At 40.7% G+C, this 22,741-nt stretch overlaps 1 protein-coding gene and 1 pseudogene across 3 annotated transcripts in view; both read right to left on the reverse strand.

The window, feature by feature from the left end:
* The window catches only part of NUP205 (nucleoporin 205), a 115,765-nt gene that overhangs the window by 89,237 nt on the left and 3,787 nt on the right, over nucleotides 1-22,741 (reverse strand). The gene's annotated exons all lie outside the window — the stretch shown is intronic.
* Nucleotides 794-22,232, reverse strand: LOC140599519 (SREBP regulating gene protein pseudogene; annotated as a pseudogene).

The following is a 22,741-nucleotide window of genomic DNA, read 5'->3' on the forward strand; positions in this document are numbered from 1 at the left end:
TAAAAAATAAAAATAAAAAAGATTATTAGAGAAAGAGAGCATGAGTGGGGGAAGGAGTAGAGGGAGAGGGAGAAGCAGACTCGGGAGCAGGGGGATGGACTCGGGGGTCTTGATCCTGGAACTCTGGAATTGTGACCCAAGCCAAAGATAGACACTAACCAACTGAGCCACCCAGGTGCCCCTCTTACTAATTCTATGTTACGAGGAGTAAATGGCAAAGATAATTCTTTTTATTTTTAAAAGATTTATTTGTTTATTTGAACAGAGAGAGAGACGGGGAGAGAGAGAGAAAGAGAGAGAGAAAGAGGCAGAGACACAGGCAGAAGGGGAAGCAGGCACCATGCAGGGAACCCGACATGGGACCCAATCCCGCGTCTCCAGGATCACACCCTGGGCTGAAGGCAGGCGCCAAACTGCTGAGCCCCCCGGGCTGCCCAGCAGAGAATTCTAGTGTGCTTACCTTACAGATACTAATAATCCAGCAAAAATCTTTGGATAGGCAGCCAAGGTCTTCTCTCCACACGACACTGGCAGTCACAAATCTAGGTCTTTTGCTTTTCTTTTCCCAGGAAGACAGACTACTCTGTTTCTGTTAAATTTTTGCTTTGTTCTGTTTTTCTTTCTTTTTTTTTTTTTTTTTCCAGGATTAATTCAATCAGCAACCTCTTGATGAGATTAGGATACATTTTTGTCTCTGGATTGGACTTGGTTTTCTAATTTCTTTCTTTCTTTTTTTTTTTTTTTTTGGTTTTCTAATTTCTATAACATATTTGTATTCTGTTTCTCAGTATTTCCTAGTCTTTTTAAAAAACATTTAATTTATTTATTCATGAGAGAGGCAGAGACATAGGCAGAGACAGAAGCAGGCTCCCTCTGGGGAGCCTGATAAGAGACTCAATCCCAGGACCCCAGTACCATGCCCTGAGCTGAAGGCAGACAGACGCTCAACCACTGAGTCACTCAGGCATCCCGATTTCCTGTGGTCTTAATGTTTGCCTCCCCCAAATTCATATACTGAAATCCCTATCCCCAATGTGATGTTATTAGGAGGTGAATGAGATTAATGCCCTTAGAAGAAGCTCCAGAGAGCTAGCACACACACCCCTTCCAAGAGACAAGGATGCAATGAAAAGTGTGCAGCCTGGAAGAGGGTCCTCACCTACCTGCCCTGGCACCCTGATCTTGGACTTCCAGCCCCCAGAACCGTGAGAAATAAATTTTGGCTGTTTGTAAGTCACTTGGTCTATTATATTTTGCTATAATAGCCTGAATGAATTAAGACAGGATTTCTTGCAAGAGTGTAATCATGCAACAGTGTAATCACTATTTTAGTTTATAATCATTATTAATTTCCCTCTCAAATTAATTATTCGGCAAATTGTTTAATGGCTAACTCACTAAGGAGTATGAGAGTAGAGACCAACTTTCTCTCCAGCTAACTTTCAGCAACTAGCTGAACTACCTGGCTCAACAGATAGCTAATAAATGAACTGTGGATTTGCAAGGTAAACTTTTTTTTAAAGCTGTTTTCACATTAAATCTATGTTACATTGCTCAAGAGTTCAAATAAGCTCCAAAGAAAGGCTGATACCAGTGACAGCCCACGTAATACAGACTCATACACCAGACTGAGTACCAAAAAGAACGAGACTGTAAAACATTTAGACACGCACATTCCTTTCACATGTTTGATTTAGCATCGCGAATGTAGAATCCAAAAAGTCCAATGCAAGCTAGATTTTTTTATATCAAACATTAAAAAAACAATTGCCAGACACTTCATCCTCTGAGAAAGCTTATTTAGGGGGGAACAAACTACTTTGGGAAGATAAGTGTTCTTAAATATATTTGACTATCAAAGGCAAGGCATCTTCCTATATAAAACATTATCATTTTCACACTCCTCCAAAGAAATCCAATAAATAACTTTATTTATTGGGCTCGATGAATTTTCAATGATAGACATTCCCTAGACTGCCAACACCTCCACAAGCTCGCTTGTTATTTGTTCTTGAAAATGACCTGTTGCCGTTTCCGGCTGCTTTTACAGAACAGTTCCACGCAGTAAAGCCCAGCAGAGCATGCGGTCAAAGAATACAACACAAAAACTGGCCAAAGTCAAGGCTTGCATGTAGTATCTCTCTTCTTCCAAGTGGACCAGAGAATCCTGGAGCGTGGATTCAGGCCACAGATTCTTTCCTGGCTCCCTTGCCATGCCCATGATGCAGGGAAGAAAGAGCTCAGGAGGGTTCTCTCCAGAGCAACACTTGGCTGTGGGGTTCCTACAGGTGTTCTCATGTTGCACACTCTGGGATGAGGTCCTGCATTTGGTGAAACACAATTCAAAGTGATCTTCAGTGCCATGCAGCAGATCTGTAATGCCGTGGCTGCTCGGAGCAGGGAAGTGCTCCAGGAGAAGTGGCTTGCTGGGCTGCAGGCAGCAGGACAGCACAGTCCTCCCAAGCATAAGTGCTGGGAGGAGTGGGGGGGTAGCTATGGGGCAAGCAGCCATCATAGTGGAGCTGCTTTGTGCCAGGGACGTTGTTACAGCAGCCATTTACCAGCAAACCCTTCCTTTCACCCATGTGTCCTAGTTGGTGATGAGGTACTTCCCTTAAATGGAGCTCCAGCACTGGGGGCCAAGCCCACTACTGCTGCCCCAGTTACACGGCACTTTCCGTAGAATGGGCTGGGGGCATCTTGGACCAGGAGATTCCAATTCCTCGCTGCCCTTTCCTCCTGCTCATCCTCCTGCTTGAAGGCACAGCTGGGGAAGCAAATGAGCAAGAGCCCCAAGACCAGGGCACGCACCCACCTCTTCTGGAGGAATTGGGGCCACACTGCAGCCTCCAGGTTGCTGCACTCAGTGGCAATCAAACCCTACTCCTCCCGCAGGCACAGGCCCTGCCAGCCCCCCAAGGAGAACCGTTTTTTAACCTCATTCTTGGATTCTGGGGCATTCTGTTATCTTGTTACTATTTTATTAGGCACCATGTCACAAAATGTTTGCTTCTCTTTTTGTAGTGTTTTGAGTACTCTGAATAGGAATAATTCCATTTCAGAGATGTGGGGCTGGAGAATAAATACAAGAATCCTTTCAACAAGCAGGACCAGTCCAGGACTCGAAAGTAGAGATGGGAAGCAGTACTACTTTTAGTTATGCAGGACATTCCCACTGAGGGCTAACCAAAAGAGATTAGGATGACACCTGAATCTGGGCCTCCCTAGAGGGTAACTCCCCACAATGGGCCATCTTGGCTTTCTTGACCTCTGACTCATCTCAACAACGCCCCCACCCCAACCTGTTCATGGACGGGTGACTTTATGGAGCTCTGAGAAGCAGCTATTTGCTGTTCATTCAAGCAGGAAGCTTGAATCAGCACCAAGTACAGACCAACCAGGGGGAAATCTCGCTTGCAGGGGCCACTGCTGGGCTACTGGCTCCTGGGGACTTTGAATCATGACTCTAATTGCAGAGTCATCAGCTGATCCAATCAGTCCTGGACTTCTGTTGGAGGTGGAACTGTATTCTTATATCTAACCTCAATTTGCTGACTCTGAAATATGGAACTGAGTAGCCTAGTTAAATTTTGGGACACTGGCCGGTTAGCTGGGCAGGTGATTCACTCTGCTTCTGTCCCAGCCTGAGAAGGGTAAAGACAAGTTGAGAACGGGGCTAGTTCAAGCAGGTGCTGCTCATTACCCAGGAGATGGAAACCAACTTTGAGCTGACAAATGTCCTGCACTGGAAGGCCCCCAGGAAGGCTGGAGGACACTGGGGAACAGAGCCTTGGGAGATGGCCTAAGGCTGTGAGACATGAAAGGAAAGCCAGGAGGCTGTTGCAGAGGGCAGCCTGCAGGCTCTCCCTGAGTCTAGGGGTACTACTGTTGGGCACCATCACAACCTAGATGATCACAGTGTGATGTCAACTAGTGTTAAGATGAACCGACTCAGTGATTTTCAAATTGTACCTTATGACCCATTCATTAGTAGATCCTAAAATAAATTCATCTGGCCCATTCCTCAACTTTTTTAACTAAAAACAAAAAACAAAACAACAACAAAAAAAAACAAACAGAAAACAAAAAAATAAAAAACAAAATAGGTTATAACAGAAAGTATCAGTGTCTTCTAAGTAATAAGGGCATGTTCTGATTTGTAAAAATTTTGTTTCAGCTATATTTTGTGTAGTGTAAACTAGGTCTTCAGGCAAAATGTATTTCCAACTAGAGGTCATGTAAACCAATTTTGTTAGCAGTGGCTCTCATTAATTCCCCTTGCTCTGATTTCTTGCAATCCTATCCAGCAATCTATTGATTTGAATTTAGCTGCCCACATAAAGGAGATGGCACTAAGCAGTAATTTTAAGTATTTAGTTGCTTGATAGTTTCATTTCTTACTGTGGATTAATAAATTGGCATTTCTGACTTTACCATAATCAATCTCTTATGAATTATTTTTTAAAAAACATTTATTTGAGAGAGAAAATGAGGGAGCACATAAGCAGGGGGAGGGGCAGAAGGAGAGAGAAAATCTTAAGTAAATTCCGCACTAAACTTGAAGCCTGATGCCAGGCTATGGGGCTTGATCTCACAACCCTGAGATCATGCCTGGAGCTGAAAACCAAGAGTCAGAACTGACTGAGCCACCCAGGAACCCCTTTATGAAATTTTTTTTAAGCATGAGTCAATTTCCTACTGCCCACACTCCAATGGGTATTTAACAAAACAGATTTCCAAGCCAGCCAGTCTGAAGACCAGGGTTGTTTCAAAGCAAGGACATCCTTAATGACCTTTCCTTGCTCTCCTCACCTGCTTCCCATATACCCTCTACCCAGCAGGTGGGGTGGTCTTTTTATAATGTAAATCCAGTTTTGGCACTCCTCTGCCTAAAACCTTTAACAATGTGTCACTGTATTAGGTTGAACCAAGTGAAATCATTGGTCAAAATGAAAATAAATGATTTTACATTGATCAACCTAACACTTAAAACGGCAACTCCTTATGTATAAGGCCTTGTATGAGCTAGCCTAATCTCTTCTCACTCTTCTATCCATGTTTTTTCTATATCTTCATCATGCAATGGCTTTTGATTTTTTTTTATGGCCACCCACAATAAGTAATACATTTTAGGGGTGGTCTGCGTGGTTCAGTAGGTTAAGCATCTGATTCTTGACTTCAGTTCAGGTCTTGATCTCAGGATCCTAAGTTCAAGCCCCATATCGGGCTCCACACTGGGTGTGGTGCCCACTTAAAAAAAATAGAAATACAGTTTACACTGTGATCCATGATCCATATACACATAAGCACACATAACATGCTTCAGGTCTTGACTGGTATATTAACTTCCTAAGAGCAGCTTTCTTCAATGAACCTGTATAAATGGATCCTTTACCACCCTTGATTCTCTACCATTGAATCCTATTCATTTTTTATAATATTAAGCATAATCTGAAGTTCTACATTTACTTATTTATTTGTGGGAAAGAGAAAAGAGGTCCCCTGATATCCAGGAACTGACTTGATGTTATCACTTAGGGCTTGGTGTTGTTATGAGCTGGCTGGCGCAGCACTCACAGCCAGGTCTTGGTATATTCCCAATGAACATAAACAATATCACAGTATTACACAACATCAACATGAGACAAAGGCACTTTGTGACCATGATGAATCAAGACCAAAACAAGACCCCTCATAATCATACCTGAGCAGAGAAAACATTAACATTCTCCAACCTACAAAATACCAAATATTTTCTCTTCAGCTAATATGAGTGCCTGCCACTTCTTTCCTAATTACAGCTACAGCCTCCATATAAATGAGATATATTGATATGCCCAATCATAGACTTGCCCTCACTTCCTGAAAGCACTCGATACAGACTAACCCTCTGTTTCCTGGGACCTTTCCCAAAATTACCTAACCTAACCTGAAATCCTTTAAGTCCTTTCTAACACCCTCTTAACTAAATGCCCCATGGTTCCCCATGGTATGTATTCTCTGGCAAAGCAACGGGTTAATAAACCCAACCTGTTCAGCCTCTAGTATGGTTCCGGTATATTATTCACCAATATATCCCCTGGGACTTGCACAGTGCCCACCACTTAAGAGGTACTTAATATCTTGGATAAACAAATAAATGAATGAGCATATGAATAATTAATTACTTAATTTCCACCTTCCTGCACAGAGGAGGAGGACCTGTCTGGGTGGCTGATCCTTCTAGGAGACAGTGCTCTGTCCCACTGTGTGACTTCAGAGCTATTGGCTGTTATTAACACCCTCCTCAATGCGGGGTGATCTCTTCTATGACCATCTCCCTTGCTAGTCAGAGAAGTTCTTAATTTTTTTAAGCATGTTCAAACCTGATTCTTCCGTGAGCCTGGCTTACTGAGTTCTCAGCACTTAAATATTTTCTGGATTACAACTGGCAAAGGTGAACTCTGATCCCTGGATCCTCTGCGATGCTCTTTCCAAGCAAGAATTTCTTAGACAAACTTCTGACTCCCTCACTCACCCCATCTATGTGTAATATTTCATCTCTATGCTGAGGTTCACTACGACTCCATAATTTTTTTTTTGAAGATTTTTATTTATTTGAGAAAGAGAGAGCACAAGTAAAGGGGGAAGGGGCAGAGGGAGAGGGAGAAGCAGACTCCCTGCTGAGCAGGAAGCCCCATGCAGGGCTGGATCCCAGAACCTTGGGATCATGATCTGAGCCAAAGGCATATGCTTCACCAACTGAGTAATCCAGGCACCCCAAGCCCCCATAATTTTCAATAATATTTTTTCTGATTATAATAACCCATGCTCATTACAGAGCATTTAGAAAGCACAGAATGGTGCAAAGAATAAAAACTGAAATTAGCCACAATCCTATAGGCAACACCTTGATTTAATTTTAGTTGGGCATATAGATATTAATATAAGCAAATTATATATATATGCTTCTTATATTTTTACAGGAATATTATGAGCATTGCCTTCATCATTAAATTGTCCTCAAAATCAACCATTTTCAACTTTGTTATTTTATTCAGAGAACGTTACGTGCTAAGAACTCAAAAGTCAGCATATTCGGTGTATGTTCCTAAATGAATGTAGCTGAACTCTTAAGAGTGATTATTTGGATTTCTTCTAATTTTTCATTGTTATAAATGTTTCAGTGAACACCTTTATGTATGAATCATTGTCCACATTCTTAGAAAGTTTTCTTAGAAGTAACATTAGTTTTTTTTTTTTTTTTAAGATTTTATTTATTTATTCATGAGAGACACAGAGAAAGAGAGAAGCAGAAGCAGAGACACAGGCAGAGGGAGAAGCAGGCTCCCTGCGGGGAGCCCGATGTGGGACTTGATCCCGGGACCCCAGGATCACGCCCTGGGCTGAAGGCAGCGCCACACCGCTGAGCCACCCGGGCTGCCCACATTATTAGTTTAATATACATGAATTTTTAAAAAAATACTCTCAATTAGAATTGCAAAACTGTTTTAAGGTCTTTACATTTCTGCCAGAGAATGTACCTGATTGTCCAACCTTTACCAACACTAAATATTACTATTTTAAAATATGTTATTAGTAATATTTTCTTTAGAAATGGTATCTTTTATTTACCTGTTTTTTTGGGGGTTTTTTTGTTTTTGTTTTTTTTTTATTGCTGGTGAAGTACAGGAATTTGTTCAAAAAATTTAAGAATTCAAATATCCAGGGCAGCCCGGGTGGCCCAGTGGTTGAGTGGCGCCTTTGGCCCAGGGCCTGATCCTGCAGACCTGGGATCGAGTCCCATGTTGGGCTCCCTGCATGGAGCCTGCTTCTCCCTCTGCCTGTGTCTCTGCTTCTCTCTCTGTGTCTCTCATAAATAAATAAAATCTAAAAAAAAAAAAAAAAAAGAATTCAAATATCCTCCCTACCCTATTTTAAAAACAAATCAAATAAAGTATAATGTCTTGAAAATAATGTCATATAGCAGTTTTCTCACACAAATTATTTATTATAGGACCTCCATGAATATGAACCAAAAATGAGTCAAGTCTGATGCTGAGAGACAATATTTTCAATCAAAACTGTGGTGGAAAAGCCAGGACATGCAGTTTACGTATTGATATACCATGTTAGCTCCAAAATTATTGGTGGGGGAAGAAATGTGCTAGGTCATAATTTTAAGGGAACAAGGCTTAGAAAAATATTTCTATAAATTTTGCTTATTTATTACGTGCTCCTGGGTTAAGACGTGACTAAGATTAGAGACAGGAGGGAAGGGAAGAAAGTGTATTCCAGACCGAAATTCATCTCTGCCAAAGGTTCAAAAACACCCAGACATTTCCCTGGTGGTGTTTTGCAATTCTTCCTATTTACATTTTTCTCATAACAAAGACCCTAGCCTGCAGCCAGAGCTGTTTTACCCCCTCCAACATTCTCTGAACAAAACTGCCTGGATTCGGCTTTCTATTTTTAACCCCCTTGAAACTCTTTTTGAATTAATCACTTGATCTATGTGTGTGTGAAATATGCTCTGAGCTCTGAATAGCTTCAATTGTATTACATTTCATTCAGGTAATTTCAACCCAACAAACATATGGAGAACCCACCATGAAAAACAATTTTTTAAAAAAAGGTCTGCAGGAGTAACAGAGAGGTCAACACAGAACTACAATACTCCGTGACTGTCCATGTGATACAGATGGATATAAAGGACCGTAAAAATACAGATAAGGGACAGGAAGAAGAACTCCTCTTACCTCTGCTCCTTCTGTTAAATGGGTGGATCAACGGTTTTTCAGGAAATAGACGAGAAAAAGAAGAAAGCAATTTTAGTTTCTTTCCCATACTTACAAACCTACCCCTCTTGCAATGTAAGCCCTAATCAGATTCCTTGATTAATCTGGAATTGATGTTAGTAGCCAAAGCTTTGGGACACATGGCTGTAGATTTATTGGGCAACAGGAATGGGACACAAGAGTTGCCAGATGTGTTGAAAACTATATCAGATATTACAATATTACAGATATGACAAATGCATGTGTTGTATTTCTAATGTTTTTTTTTTATCACTTTTTTGAGGTATGATTGACCCGTAAAAGGCTGTACACATTTAATGTATATGCCTTGATGAGGTTGATCATAGGTATGTTCCTGTGAAACCATCACTACCATCAAGACCATAAATACATTCAACTCCTCCCAAAGTTTCCTCCCTCCTCCATTATCACTGTTATTAGTATGTGTACGCGTGTGTGTGACGACACTTAAGAACTACCCTCTTAACAAATTGTTAGTTTAAGGCACTATGCTGTATAGCAGATCTCCAGAACTTCTTCATCTTGCATAATTGAAACTTTGTACCTTTTGACCTTCACCTCACCTCCTAGCAACCACTCCTACTCTCTACTTTCATAAATTTGACCATTTTACATTCCGCATGTGAGATCAACTGCATATCTAATTGCATGGACTTTTGCAGGTTATGAAGTCCCCTTCCTTCATATGTTACCTCATCTGTCTTTATTTATTTATTTATTTTTTATTTTTTTTCTTATTTTTTAATTTTTTTAAAATTTTTATTTATTTATGATAGAGAGAGAGAGGCAGAGACAGAGACATAGGCAGAGGGAGAAGCAGGCTCCATGCACCGGGAGCCCGACGTGGGATTCGATCCCGGGTCTCCAGGATCGCGCCCTGGGCCAAAGGCAGGCGCTAAACCGCTGTGCCACCCAGGGATCCCCTACCTCATCTGTCTTTATACCAACTAGGTAAATGAGGAATTATTATTCTCCAATTTTAACAGATAAGAAAACTGAAGCTCAGACAAGTTAAGTGACGTGTTCAAGACCATCCAAAGAGTCACACAGCTTGGCATAAAATCTAAGTCTTCTAACTACAAGTTCAGTGCTCTTTCCAGAAGAGAAATGCCCAAATAACATTATAAGGCATGCTGGTATAGAATTTTAAGTAAACTCTATATCCAATGTCGGGCTTGAACTCATGACCCCAAGGTCAGGAGTCACATGTTCTATGGACTGAGCCAGCCAAACACTTCTCCGGCTCTTACAATTTTAAAGGTCCCCTTTCAACCTGTTCTAAAAGCTAGACCTAAAAGGAGAGGAAATAGGGAGGAAGCTTTTAGTTTGCATTGATTTAGGCAAAAGATGCAGGCAAAACATAATGCTCTAAAATTTTCATGTATCTCATAAAAAGGGAAGTGAAATTAAAGAGAGCTAGGCAAGATGCACTCTAATAGTATCATATTATTATCCTATTTTCACGATGTGATAAGAATTATCAGGTAATAAAAACTAACACTCAAGTACTACTTATTATTAAGACACTTATGTAATGCTTACCATATTCTAGGTACTGTTTAAGTACTTTAGATATGTAAACTCATTTAATATTGCCTCAAAAAGGCAGGTACAATTATGATTTCCATTTTATTTTATTTTTTATTTTTATTTTTTTTAATTTTTATTTATTTATGATAGTCACACAGAGAGAGAGAGAGAGGCAGAGATACAGGCAGAGGGAGAAGCAGGCTCCATGCACCGGGAGCCTGACGTGGGATTCGATCCCGGGTCTCCAGGATCGCGCCCTGGGCCAAAGGCAGGCGCCAAACCGCTGCGCCACCCAGGGATCCCTGATTTCCATTTTATAGATGAGAAATCCGAGGTACAGAGAGGTTAAGTTGCTCAAAATCACACAAGCAGTAAAAGTGAGGGACCATGCTACAAAGCCAGAGAGCTGGACTTCCCAGGGCCATTTAACCACTATACTGTACTGCCTCTTCAATGCGAAACTCCTTCCAAGAACAGCCAGTTTTTGCTTTGACCTCAGGGAGGTCCCTCCTCACTGTGCTTCCTAACCCTTTACACATTCCTTGTCCAAACACTCCTTACATTTTCTTTTTTCTTTTTTTTTTTTTTATATTTTATTTATTTATTCATGAGACACAGAGAGAGAGGCAGAGACACAGGCAAAGGGAGAAGCAGGCTCCATGCAGGGAGCCTGACGTGGGACTTGATCCCGGGTCTCCAGGATCAGGCCCTGGGCTGAAGGCAGCTCTAAACCACTGAGCCACCAGGGCTACCCCACTCCTTACATTTTCTGTAATCACTTATTTAATTCTTTCCCCATAGTCTCCAAGGTATGGAGGCAGATGCTGTGACTTGCTCATTTATCACTGTAACCTAAGCATCTGGCTCAATGCCTGGACCGTCATAGTTGCTCAATGCAGGCTTGTTCAAATAATTATTAATCTCACAAGCTCTTCTATAATGTTTACCATGTGCCAGGTATTGTGCAAAGAACAAATATTTTAAAATCTTATGAGGTATGTACGATTTTACAGCTAAGTAAAACTGAGGCACAGAGAAATTGAGTAATTTGGACAAGGTCATAGACCAGCAATAAGTAACAAAGTCAAGATTATAACTGAGGCTGACTTCAGAGTCCACGTTCTTTGCTAACAGGCTGAATGAATACATGAATGAGTGAATGAAACATCTGTATGTAATACAGAATCTGGGGCTGCTGTTCCTTAGGCTTTTGTTTTCTTAGGGGCTTCTTCATGGATTCAGTTTTCTCACTTTTCATTGGCTTCCCCCAGTGGAAAGACGATGGACATTACAATTGTAACTTGGCTGAGTGAAATACCAGATATTTCTGTCTCAGTTATTCTGCTTTTTATTTAGTCTCTACAAATGTCTCAAGGTGGAAATAGCTGTCAAAATCTTTGGACAAGAATTAAAGAACTGAATTCTCATAGCATTGCAACATGTCAGTAGAGTGCCAAATGGGAAAAAAAAGCTAAAGATTTTTAAAATTTCCAAACATGCATTAGTTTGCTGATATCCTCAGATTCTAAGTAAACTGTGAAAAATATTGAAATACAATGAAACATACATATTTAAATATTCAAACAGAAACTTCTGCTATGACATTTTCATAGCTAATTAATTACTTGGTTTGTCTATAAAAGCTTATGCCATGAAAATAGGATGCTCATTTCTTAAATAATATTTGATATCTACTGGAATACCAGAAGAAAACAAAACGCACAGTTGGGAAGTAAATGCACCTGGATATATAAGGATTTTTCTTTTTTACTCTTATGTCTCTTTATTGGTATTTCAAGGACTTGGAATGAGAAAAATCACACAGAACTGTGCCCTGAACAATGGAACAAGAATTAATCGTGATCAAGTGCATATTTTCTCCCACTTTATTCTCATCAGGATATGAAACATACAGGCCACTTTAATGTGTGGCACTGGGCCTTGAGGAACCTGCTGGTGCTCAGTAAATACTTGTTGAAGAGACAGAAACATAGAAGGCAAGATACAGTTCGACATCCAACCTCTATGTTCTAGAATGGCTCTTCAAAAAAGCAGATCAGCCTCTCCGAAGCAGTAAAATGAAACCCAAAATGCTGTTTTCCTAAAGTTTTAGTGGCAATCTAACCCAGAGGAGAAATCAGAAAATATTTAAACCACAAACCAAAAGTCTTTGAATAGTTTTTCAAGGTCCTCCAGAAGAACTATAAATTATTATAGTCTTTGTCTCTGTCTCTGGATTTACCCCCAGTAAAAAGAATTTATTTCATTTTGGTACCACATTGAGCATACAGTGCAAAGAATCTCTCCCTCCCATCTGAACTCCTGAGCCAACAGATTCCTTCCCCAGAGGGAATCACTACTATTGGTTTCTTGTACATCCATCTGGAGATACTCTTTGCATACACATTTTTTTTTTCACAAATGATAATATGCTATACATAAACTTCTGTTCCCTGCTTTTTTCCACATACTAGGAGATGATGGACAGGGCTCCACACTAGTATATGTACAGATCCATGTTATTCATTTACGTGACTGTAGAGATTTCCATTATTAATATTCCATAACACCTTTAGCCTGTCTACTATCACTGGACAGTTAGCACTTACATTTTGCTATTACAAACAATACTGAAAAGAATATACTTAAACATATAGACCACAAGTATTTTATTTTTTAGAAGATTTTATTTATTTATTCATGAAAGACACAGAGAGAGGCAGAGACACAGGGAGAGAAGCACGCTCCCCGCAGGGAGCTCTATGTGGGACTCGATCTCCTGACTGGGATCACACCCTGAGCTGACAGCAGATGCTCAACCACCAAGCCATCCAGGCATCCCGACCACAGGTATTTTAGAAGGAAAATAACATCAGACAAACACTGAAAAAGAAGGCTCTTTGAAACATTTTTAAGGTAGTTATTTCCAAAAATTTTTAGACTTTTTTTTTTAAGATTTTATTTATTTGACACAGAGAGAGAGAAGCACACAAGCAAGAGGAGCAGCAGGAAGAAGGAGAGGGAGATGTTGGCTCCCCATGGAGCAGGGAGCCCAACGAGGGACTGGATTCCAGAATCCTGGATTCATGACCCAAGTGTAAGAAGGCAGATGCTTACCCGAGTGAGCCACTCAGGCACCCCTCAAAAAATTTTTTTAAAAAGGAAAAAAATTAAATCTCTAGTAGTTGAGGAGAATAATGAACTACAACAGAAATTAGAGGTTTGTAACATCCAAAGGAAAACTGGATTTTTTGGAATGAGTTACCCTCTTTATGAGTAGGATGGTTTACAAATTAAAGTGTTTAGATAGCAGAACAGGATGGCTGCAGGACGATAACCTTAGTTCCAAGTGCACAGATTTTTTTCAGTGTACAAAGGCCTGAATGCTGGAAAACATACAGAACACAGGATTACAAGTTAGAAATTATGAAGGCTGTGGGAAGGGTCTTAGTCATGAAAAGAGCAGAATAAACAGGTTCAAATAAAGTTGTAATGAAACGAGGCAAAACAAGGGATGGGAAAAGTACAAGGGAGTTGTGGGGAACTAAGGACAAGTATTGAATTAAAAAGAAATAACAATTTCCAAAAAATGGCTAGACATTGATGAGCCCAAACAGGGCCAGCACGAAACCCATGGAAGCCTCTTTGCAAATATGATTTTGCATCTTGACCCATGACCAACCCTTCTCCTTCCCATATGGGGGAGGGAGTACCAGCCAGAGGAAGCTGGAGGCAATAAAGAGGGCAACCAATTAATATGCCACTGGTTTTGCCTGAGTTTCTGGGCTGCAAAAGCCCAGGCATGTGATGTAGGATCTGCAATGAGATGCTCTTTCGAGGACTCAATAAATGATGCAAGGAGGAATCATTAGTCAGATTTTACCTGTGGCAGTATGCAACAGATGCAACCATGCCATTTGAACCATGCAGAATAATGGTGATGGATGTGATGCCTGCAGTGTTTGTCCTTTTAACCAGACTGCTCCAGCTGCCTGCCCCCGGGTTCCTGCCTATTTTCTAAGCCTGGTTCTCCATTCCCCAGCCAATTCTGTGAGTCATCCAATATCCTTCTGATAAATGTATTTTTCACATATGTTAGCTAGGGTCCGTGGCTGTTCTTTGCATTCAGGAACCCTGATACAGTGAATATGACAAAAAACACCTCAGCTGGAACCAGCCTCTCACAGAAACAAGAACAGGAGCAGAGAGCCCTGGAACTGGGGTCCCACGTGGGATAACCTCTAACACTGAACCATAGCCTTGGTCTCTTCACGTAAGATCAGAAAAGACAAATGCAGAACAAAGGTACTTAGGGCTACACTGGTCTCTCTGGGGATGCTCTCTCCCTCCTCCCTCCTGATGAAGTTATCAGGGTTGTAGATGGATAAATGTATGAATGCTCCTCTCTCAGCAAAGGGGAGCAGGAGAAGGGAAGGGCAGAGAGTCGAGAGGAAATTGATGAAACTATCCAGGTCAGAGCTGCAGATTCTAAACTCAGTTGTTCAGAGAGAGCTTGGTGGCAGGTGGCAAAGAGTTTATAACTTGGAAATAGTAAGGCACCACGTGCAGGTTGAATAATTCCCTGTGATACTAGTACAGAGGGGCTTGAGCCCTGGCATTTCATCCATTAGTGATTTTCTTTGTTATCTGCCACATTCTCACTGATGCCTGGTATACTGCAGGTCCTCAATAAGAATTTCTCGAGGGAATAAAAGAATTGTTAAAGATCAAACATCCACCAATAGTTGGCATATCAGGGCACCCTGTGTTGGTAGGATAGAATGACACTGGGATTTCAATCCAGACCTGTCTGACTTTGAAGTCCAAATTCTCTTTCTTTTTTAATTAAGTAGGCTCCATACTCAACAAGGAGCCCAACTCAGGGCTTGAACTCACAACCCTGAGGTCAAAACCTGAGCTGAGATCAAGAGTCAGATGCTTAACTGACTGAGCCACTCAGGCACCTCAGAAGTCCAAATTCTTATCATTGGGCTCTATTGTCTACTTCCTGGACCCCGGCAGCAGTAACAGCTGAGGATCTGCTGCCTACCAAACCATGTGGAGGCACCCATATCACACTGCTAGGGCTCACCAAGCTGTCACTTGCTCTGGTTGCCATCTCTTCCCTCAATATGGATCATCATGGCAGGGTTGCTGGATTTGTCAAGGTGCCAAAGGGTCTCTGAATTCTGGGCAAGTGTGCTTTGGATATCACACTTTATGAATGAATATTAAACACGATGCTTGTATACCAATGTCACACAAAGATTTCAGGGAAATTGCTCTTTCAGATTTGACTCATAGCTCACATTTCCTCTTCTTCCCATTACACACGCCTATGATTGGGTGCCCACATTACTCAGATATCAATTTATAGGGAAGGCTGCACTGGGACGCAGATTTGAGTAACAAATATGACTGACTTAGTGTATCTCCTGGTCCTCCAAGGACTAACGTTTCATTAAAATCTTGTATGCCAGGTCCTTCCCTGGAGATTCATTTCTCAAAAATTCTTGAGATCATCTGCAGATAGACTTCTAGTGGCTATCCCTGTCTCCTAGAGGTGTCCAGACTTGTGTTAATCCCAGCATTAGGGATCCCTGGGTGGCTCAGCAGTTTAGTGCCTGCCTTCGGCCCAGGACGAGATCCTGGAGATCTGGGATCAGGTCCCATGTTGGGCTCCCTGCATGGAGCCTGCTTCTTCCTCTGCCTGTGTCTCTGCCTCTGTCTCTCTTTCTCTGTCTCTCATGAATAAATAAAATCTTAAAAAAAAATCCCATCAGTAGACACAAATGGGAGTCTCCCTAGGATATTTCTTGGGTGAAGTTAGCAGTTTCAAGCAGATATAATAAATTCCCTTTAACTTCACACAACCAAGTCAAGATGAAAAAAATCAGTTTTCCATTTTATATGAAAATATGTAGAAAGCAAAATGATAGTAATAGAAGCGGTTCAGTGGCTGCTTGAGGTTAAGGGTAGAGAGAACTGACTGCAAAGGGGCACAAAGAAACTTATTAGGGTGAGGACAGTTTTATATCTTGATTGTGGTGGGGGTTATGTGATTGTGTACTTGTACTAGGGTTTTTTTTTTTTTAAGATTTATTTACTTATTTCAGAGAGAGAGCGAGCAAGCACACACATGCAATATGGGGGAACAGAGGGAGAGAATCTTATGCCTAATGGGGGGCTCCATCTCACAACCCTGAGATCATGACCTGAGCCAAAATCAAGAGTTGGACACTTAACCGACTGAGCCTCCCAGGGGCCTCTTTGTTGTACTAGTTTGCAGTCCTTCAGAGGCAGATTTGGGTGAAAGTAGTTATATGGGAGATTCAAAGAAGTAACAGGAAATGAGGGAGGATGAGAACTGAGACAAGAGAGAAAAGGGGTGCATTAATGATCATTTCATTGGGGTGAGCATCTGCTGTTCAATCCTGCATTGTCTTGACTTGAAATGTATTCCATAATTTATCGTTTCTTAGACATTTTATTTACATTTAATTTACTTTTTTATAATTTAGGCTCCACACCCAACATGGGGCTCTAACTCACAACCCTGAGATCACATGCTCCGCCAATTAAGACAGGCAGGTACTCCTCTTAAACATTTTATTTTAAACATTACTTTTAAGAATAATTTAAAAGCTTGGATAATGTAGACTTCCTCCAGAGAATTTTTGTTTCCTTCTACTAAGTACTTGATGGTGCTAGCAGTCAGGAGGAGGACTGGGTGACCTACATGCCCTACAAGTAGGGCATTCCAGGGTCCCAGTCAAAGGCAGAAATTCTCCACCTTCAGATGCGTTGAATTCTGACTCCTATTCCTTTAGCCCCAGGTCCCATGAAGCCACCCCATTTTCTTTTTCTTTTTTTTTAAATTTATTTATTCATGAGAGACACACACACACACAGAGGCAGAGACACAGGCAGAGGGAGAAGCAGGATCCATGCAGGGAGCCCGACGTGGGACTCGATCCTGGGTCTCCAGGATCACGCCCTGGGCTGAAGGCAGCGTTAAACCGCTGAGCTACCTGGGCTGCCCGAAGCCACCCCATTTTCAGCTGTTACCCTTAAATAAGCTAATGACACCAGGGTAAAAGCAGCAGTCCTTCAACATATTCCCCCAAGGAGGGGGATCTTTATCTTTGACCACTGGCCAAAGGCAGGCTTGTCTCTTAAATGTTTTTTTTTTGTTTGTTTATTTTTTTTTTGCATGAGCAAATGCCCCTTGGACAGAATGGCCTCAATTTATCTGTTCAAGCTCCAATTCCTTCCCAGATCAAGGCCTACTCTATTAGCACAACTTTGATGCTTTTTAGTAAATACTTCCAGTATTTATCCAAATTCTTTTTTTTTAAATAGATTTTATTTGACAGAGCGAGCATTAATAGGGGGCAGGCAGAGGGAGAAGCAGGCTCCCTGATAAGCAGAGAGCCCAAAGCTGGGGTTGATCCCAGGACTCTGGGATCATGACTTGACCAGAAGGCAGATGCTTAACTGACCAAGCCACTCAGGTGCTCCTACCCAAATTTTTAATGGTCTTTAGTGAAAGGAAAAATATATATATTTAAAGAGCCCCCAAGAACCAGAAAGTAGAGAGTGAAGAGACAGAGATCTGGATGGTCCCTCTTTCAGTATCATGGTAAATTATTGTTCAGCAAATATGCACTCCTCCCAACCTCCATGAAAGGTGTCTACCTCCCAGTTCTTTCCATTTGAACTCGGTCATGTGATTTGCTTTGACTACAAAGATGCTGACAAAGTGGCACAAGGAGAGGCTTCAAATGTGCTTGTGTATTTGGACTTGCTCTGCACTATCACAAAAAGAGCTCTGCTCAGGAAGCTGCTGTCCTTCAGCCTGGGCCCCAGAATGAATACAAATGAAAGCAATCCTGAGCTGAACCCACAGAGGAGACAACCCCAGCTGGATTTGCAGCTTGAAGCAGAGTCACTCAGATGAGCCCAGTTTAGATACATTGACCTACCTCCCTGCCCCCCCCCCCACCTCCCCTCAGCTGACCTGCAGCTACCTGAGAGAAAACAAATGATAGTTCTTTTAAGACATTGCATTTTGGGGATATGATCGTTACACTGAACTTCTGTGGCAATAGCTAATCATACAAGTAGCCTAGCAAGAATCTGGCTCAACAGATCGGCATTATTGCAACACCAAAAAAAAGGCCATTAGAACCCAAGCTCCAGAAGCTTTTCCTCACTGACAGGTCACTTCCCAACCAGGAGGTTCTCTTTATTGCCTTGATGTTCCCCGATCCCATTCTCTATACATACTTAAAATATCACAGGAGTGTGGTCCTGGGAGCACTCCTACCTCCCACCTCCACATTTTTTTGTAAGGGTATACCAGTCTATTTATGACAGGCTTAAATTAAGCATATGTCTGTGTGGGATAATGAGGAATGATGCCTTACTGCATCTCCAGTGTGTTCTCCCCACCAAATCTTATTTTGCATTTACAGTATGCAGGACTTAATGGTGTTTGTGTGCTTCTGCCCCCTTTTGCACAATAAAGGGAAAGGTTGGTCAGAATCATCTTGCAGACTTACCAAAAGCCAGAAAAATCCCACAAGGTTAAAAACCCAGTCCCCAAACATAACAAATTTTACTATTTTCTGTCATATGCATTTTTAAATTGTTTCCTATTGTGATTGCTGATATCTATGAATGCTACTGATTTTTGTGTGTTGATGATGAATCCAACATCCTTGCTGAAATCTCTTTAGTTTTCATTGTTTGTTCATATATTCTCTGGAATTTCTATACCGACAATCATAATATCTATGCATAATGAAGTTCTTCTATCTCTTGTTTCCTTTTAATGTCTTTTCACATTGGCTAGACTCTCCACTATGACACTAAATAGTAACTATGGTAATAGTGAACCTTCTTGTCATGTTTTAAAGAAAATGCTTTTGAAATTCCCTCATTAAGTGCAATTTTTGCTGCGGGTTTCTAGTGGATTAAGGAAGTTCCCTTTTATTCCTAGTTTGCAAAAATGTAAATTTTAATCATTGAGCATTGACTTTTACTGAAAGCTTTTTTTGCATCTATTAGACCGATTATATGTTTTTTCTATTTTAATCTGTGGATTTGGTAAATTATACTGTATTTATCTCCATAAGTGGAAAAGTTGAGTAAGAAAAGTTGAGTAATAGAGATATTATCTATTTCTTGAATGACTGCAAAAGGTTAATGTCTGCAAAATTTTAGTATCAAAAAAAAATTTTAGTATCTTTCAGGAAGGGAAAACCTGACGACTAATTCAATTCTTTGATGAGTATGTCCTTGAATAATTGTTTTCATTGTGAAACATATCACACAGTGAAATACAAAATGTATTTGTATCTCTTAAAAATAATAGTAACATGAACACCTATGTGTCTACAGGATTCATTAAGAAACAAGTTCTCTGCATACCTGTCCCAGATCATGGCCCTTTTTCTCCCCATAGAGATAACTGAGTGCTGAATTTTGTATAAAACATGTCCTTGTTTTTCTTTGTGATTTTAACTCTATCTCTGGACAATGTTATTTAGTTGTGCCTATTTTTGAACTTTGTGTAAAATGTATCAGATTATTGTTATATATTCATCTGTGACTTTCCTCCTTTGCCCTGTTTTGTTTTTGAAAATCATTCTTTGAGGGGCATCTGGCTGGATCAGTCAGTAAAGCATGTGAGCTTTGATCTCAGGGTTATGAGTTCAAGCCCCACAGTGGGCATGGAAATTAAGAGAAAATCATTTGAAATTGAAAATTTGGGGGTTTTTCTGTATAGATTACACCATATTAAACTACTTTCATCCATTGTACTTTGACATTTGGGTTGTTTCCAGTGCTTTTGCTATTGCAACTAATGTACATTGAGTCTCTAGATGTCAGATTTATACACACTTGTTTGTACATACACCCTTCTGCCCAGGACTGGAACTGTTTGGTTGTAGGGTATATATCGATGGGCCATTTGTATTTCCCCCATAAATGAATAATTTTTTTTAAAAAAAGTTAGCAAACTACAGCCTGTAGGCCAGCTACCTATTTTCATAAATAAAGTTTTATTGGAACCAGGGCCAGGATTAGGGGGAAGGAAGCGAGGCAGGGTTTTCTAAATTTAGGGTTGGATCTTCTATTTTGTATTTTAATGTTTTGCTCATTGTGGAATTTTTTGCATTAATTTTTATTTTTAAAAATGTTATGTCAAAATATTATTTACCTTGATTACTACATCTTTTGATGCTTGCTTAAATTTTGTGCCCAAGGTAAAGGCTTCCCTTACCTAACCCTAATTTCAGCCCCACCCTAGTCTAAGCCACTGATTATCTCCAGGCTGTACTTCTGCAATAGCATCCTAACTGGTCTCCCTTACTTGCACATTTGCCACTTATCTTTGATCCACTTTCTACAAGGACCCAATGTGATCTTTTGAAAAGATATATTGATTTATGGGCACCTGGGTGGCTCAGTAGTTGAGCATCTGCCTTTGGCCCAGGCTGTGATCCCAGGGGCTTAGGATCAAGTCTGCATCAGGCTCCCTGCTCGTGCCTCTCTCTGTCTCTCATGAATAAATAAATAAAATCTTTAAAAAAAAAAAAAGAGGGATCCCTGGGTGGCGCAGCGGTTTGGCGCCTGCCTTTGGCCCAGGGCGCGATCCTGGAGACCCGGGATCGAATCCCACATCGGGCTCCCGGTGCATGGAGCCTGCTTCTCCCTCCGCCTGTGTCTCTGCCTCTCTCTCTCTCTCTGTGACTATCATAAATAAATAAAAAAAAAATTAAAAAAAAAAATTAAAAAAAAAAAAATAAAATAAAATAAAAAAAAGAAAAAGAAACAATAAATTGATCTACGTTACTCCTCTCCTCCAAACCTTTCAATCATCTCTTACTCAAAGTCCAAATTCCACGTAGAACCCTACATAATCTGGATTTTGCTTTCTTCCATAAACTCATCTTCTACTACTCTGCCTTTGTATGCCCTGGACTCACTGGCTAACTTTCCATTTCTGGAATATGCTAGACTCATTCCTGCCTTCTGGTCTGGCACAGGACATTCTTTAAATGGGTAATCTCTTCTAAACCTTTAAATTTTAGACTAAGTTATCTCTTTAGAGAGGTTTTCCAATCTAAAGTAAATCCCCTCCTGATAGTTCTTTATTTCAGTTCTTTTTCCTTCCTAATACTTTGACAACATAGAAGTAGAGTTTTATTTACTTATTACCTTGTTTACTTGTTCTCTGTCTTCCCTTTTAAAGCCTAAGATGTTTGAGGGGTTTAGTGCTTTCCTCACTACCAAAACTCAATATTTAGCACTCCACTACTCACTAAATAATTAAAATAAAGAAGATAAAACTCAAAGTAAATGGGTTTTTGGAAAAAGGTCCCCCACACAAAGTGGTATTGATATTCATTAATATTAAAGAAATCTGGCCATGTCAAGGGTCATAAAACTGATCATTTCCTTTGGCCCAGTAGGTCTACATTTGAGACTATAAGAGAAACTTGAAAATTTTATTTACTTAAAATATCCGTATGTTAATAATTTATGAAGGTTGACAAAATCAGAAACAACCCATGGTGCTGGTTGCCCATTAACCCTTCCCTGTTTTCATTCTCCTTCAGCCTACATAAGCCCAACTATACCCTGCTGCCACAGAAGGACTTAAGTACGTAAGCACTGCTGGAGAAAAATCACGGAGTTGGACAAAATACAAATGCCATAATTGTCAAGTTCTCCAATTTCAAATGTGCAATTGTTACTGCCCTGCAATCCTGTAGTTCCTCCAATGAAGCTGTTTTCATTCTCTCTAGATGCTGTTTGAATGTTCACCGTTCTTCTTTTATCAAAGAAGTCAACATCTGCAAGGCCATTTAAGTTAGAAAATCCAAGAGCCATTTACGAGCACACTTCCCTAACCCAGTTCATCACCAAGGCCAAAGATCTTTTTTATTTCCCCCAAAGATTTATTTATTTCAGTGAGAGAGAGCGCACAGACTACATGAGCAGGGGGGAGGAGCAAAGGAAAAGGGAGAGAGAAACCCAAGGAGACTCCCACCTGAGAGCACAGGGCCCAATGGGGCTCAATCACACAACCCCAAGATCAGAAACCAAGAGTCAGACTGTACCCCCCCAGGTGACTCCAAGCTTATCTGGAATTCATCACCTCTTTTGTATCTTCATTGTTACCCTAATCAGAATTGCCATCTGGATACCTGAGATGTTCTTTAAATTACTTGCTCTATTTTCTTTTTTTAAGATTTTATTTATTTGAGAGAGAGCACGAGAGAGAAAGAGAGAGAAAGCGCACATAAGCTGGGGGAAGGGCAGAGGCAGAGGGAGAAGCAGACTTCCTACTGAGCAGGGAGCCCAAAGCAACACAGGGTTCGATCCCAGGACCCTGGGAT

This window comes from Vulpes vulpes, chromosome 7, assembly GCF_048418805.1.
Source record: "Vulpes vulpes isolate BD-2025 chromosome 7, VulVul3, whole genome shotgun sequence".
Classification (NCBI taxonomy): Eukaryota; Metazoa; Chordata; class Mammalia; order Carnivora; family Canidae; genus Vulpes; species Vulpes vulpes.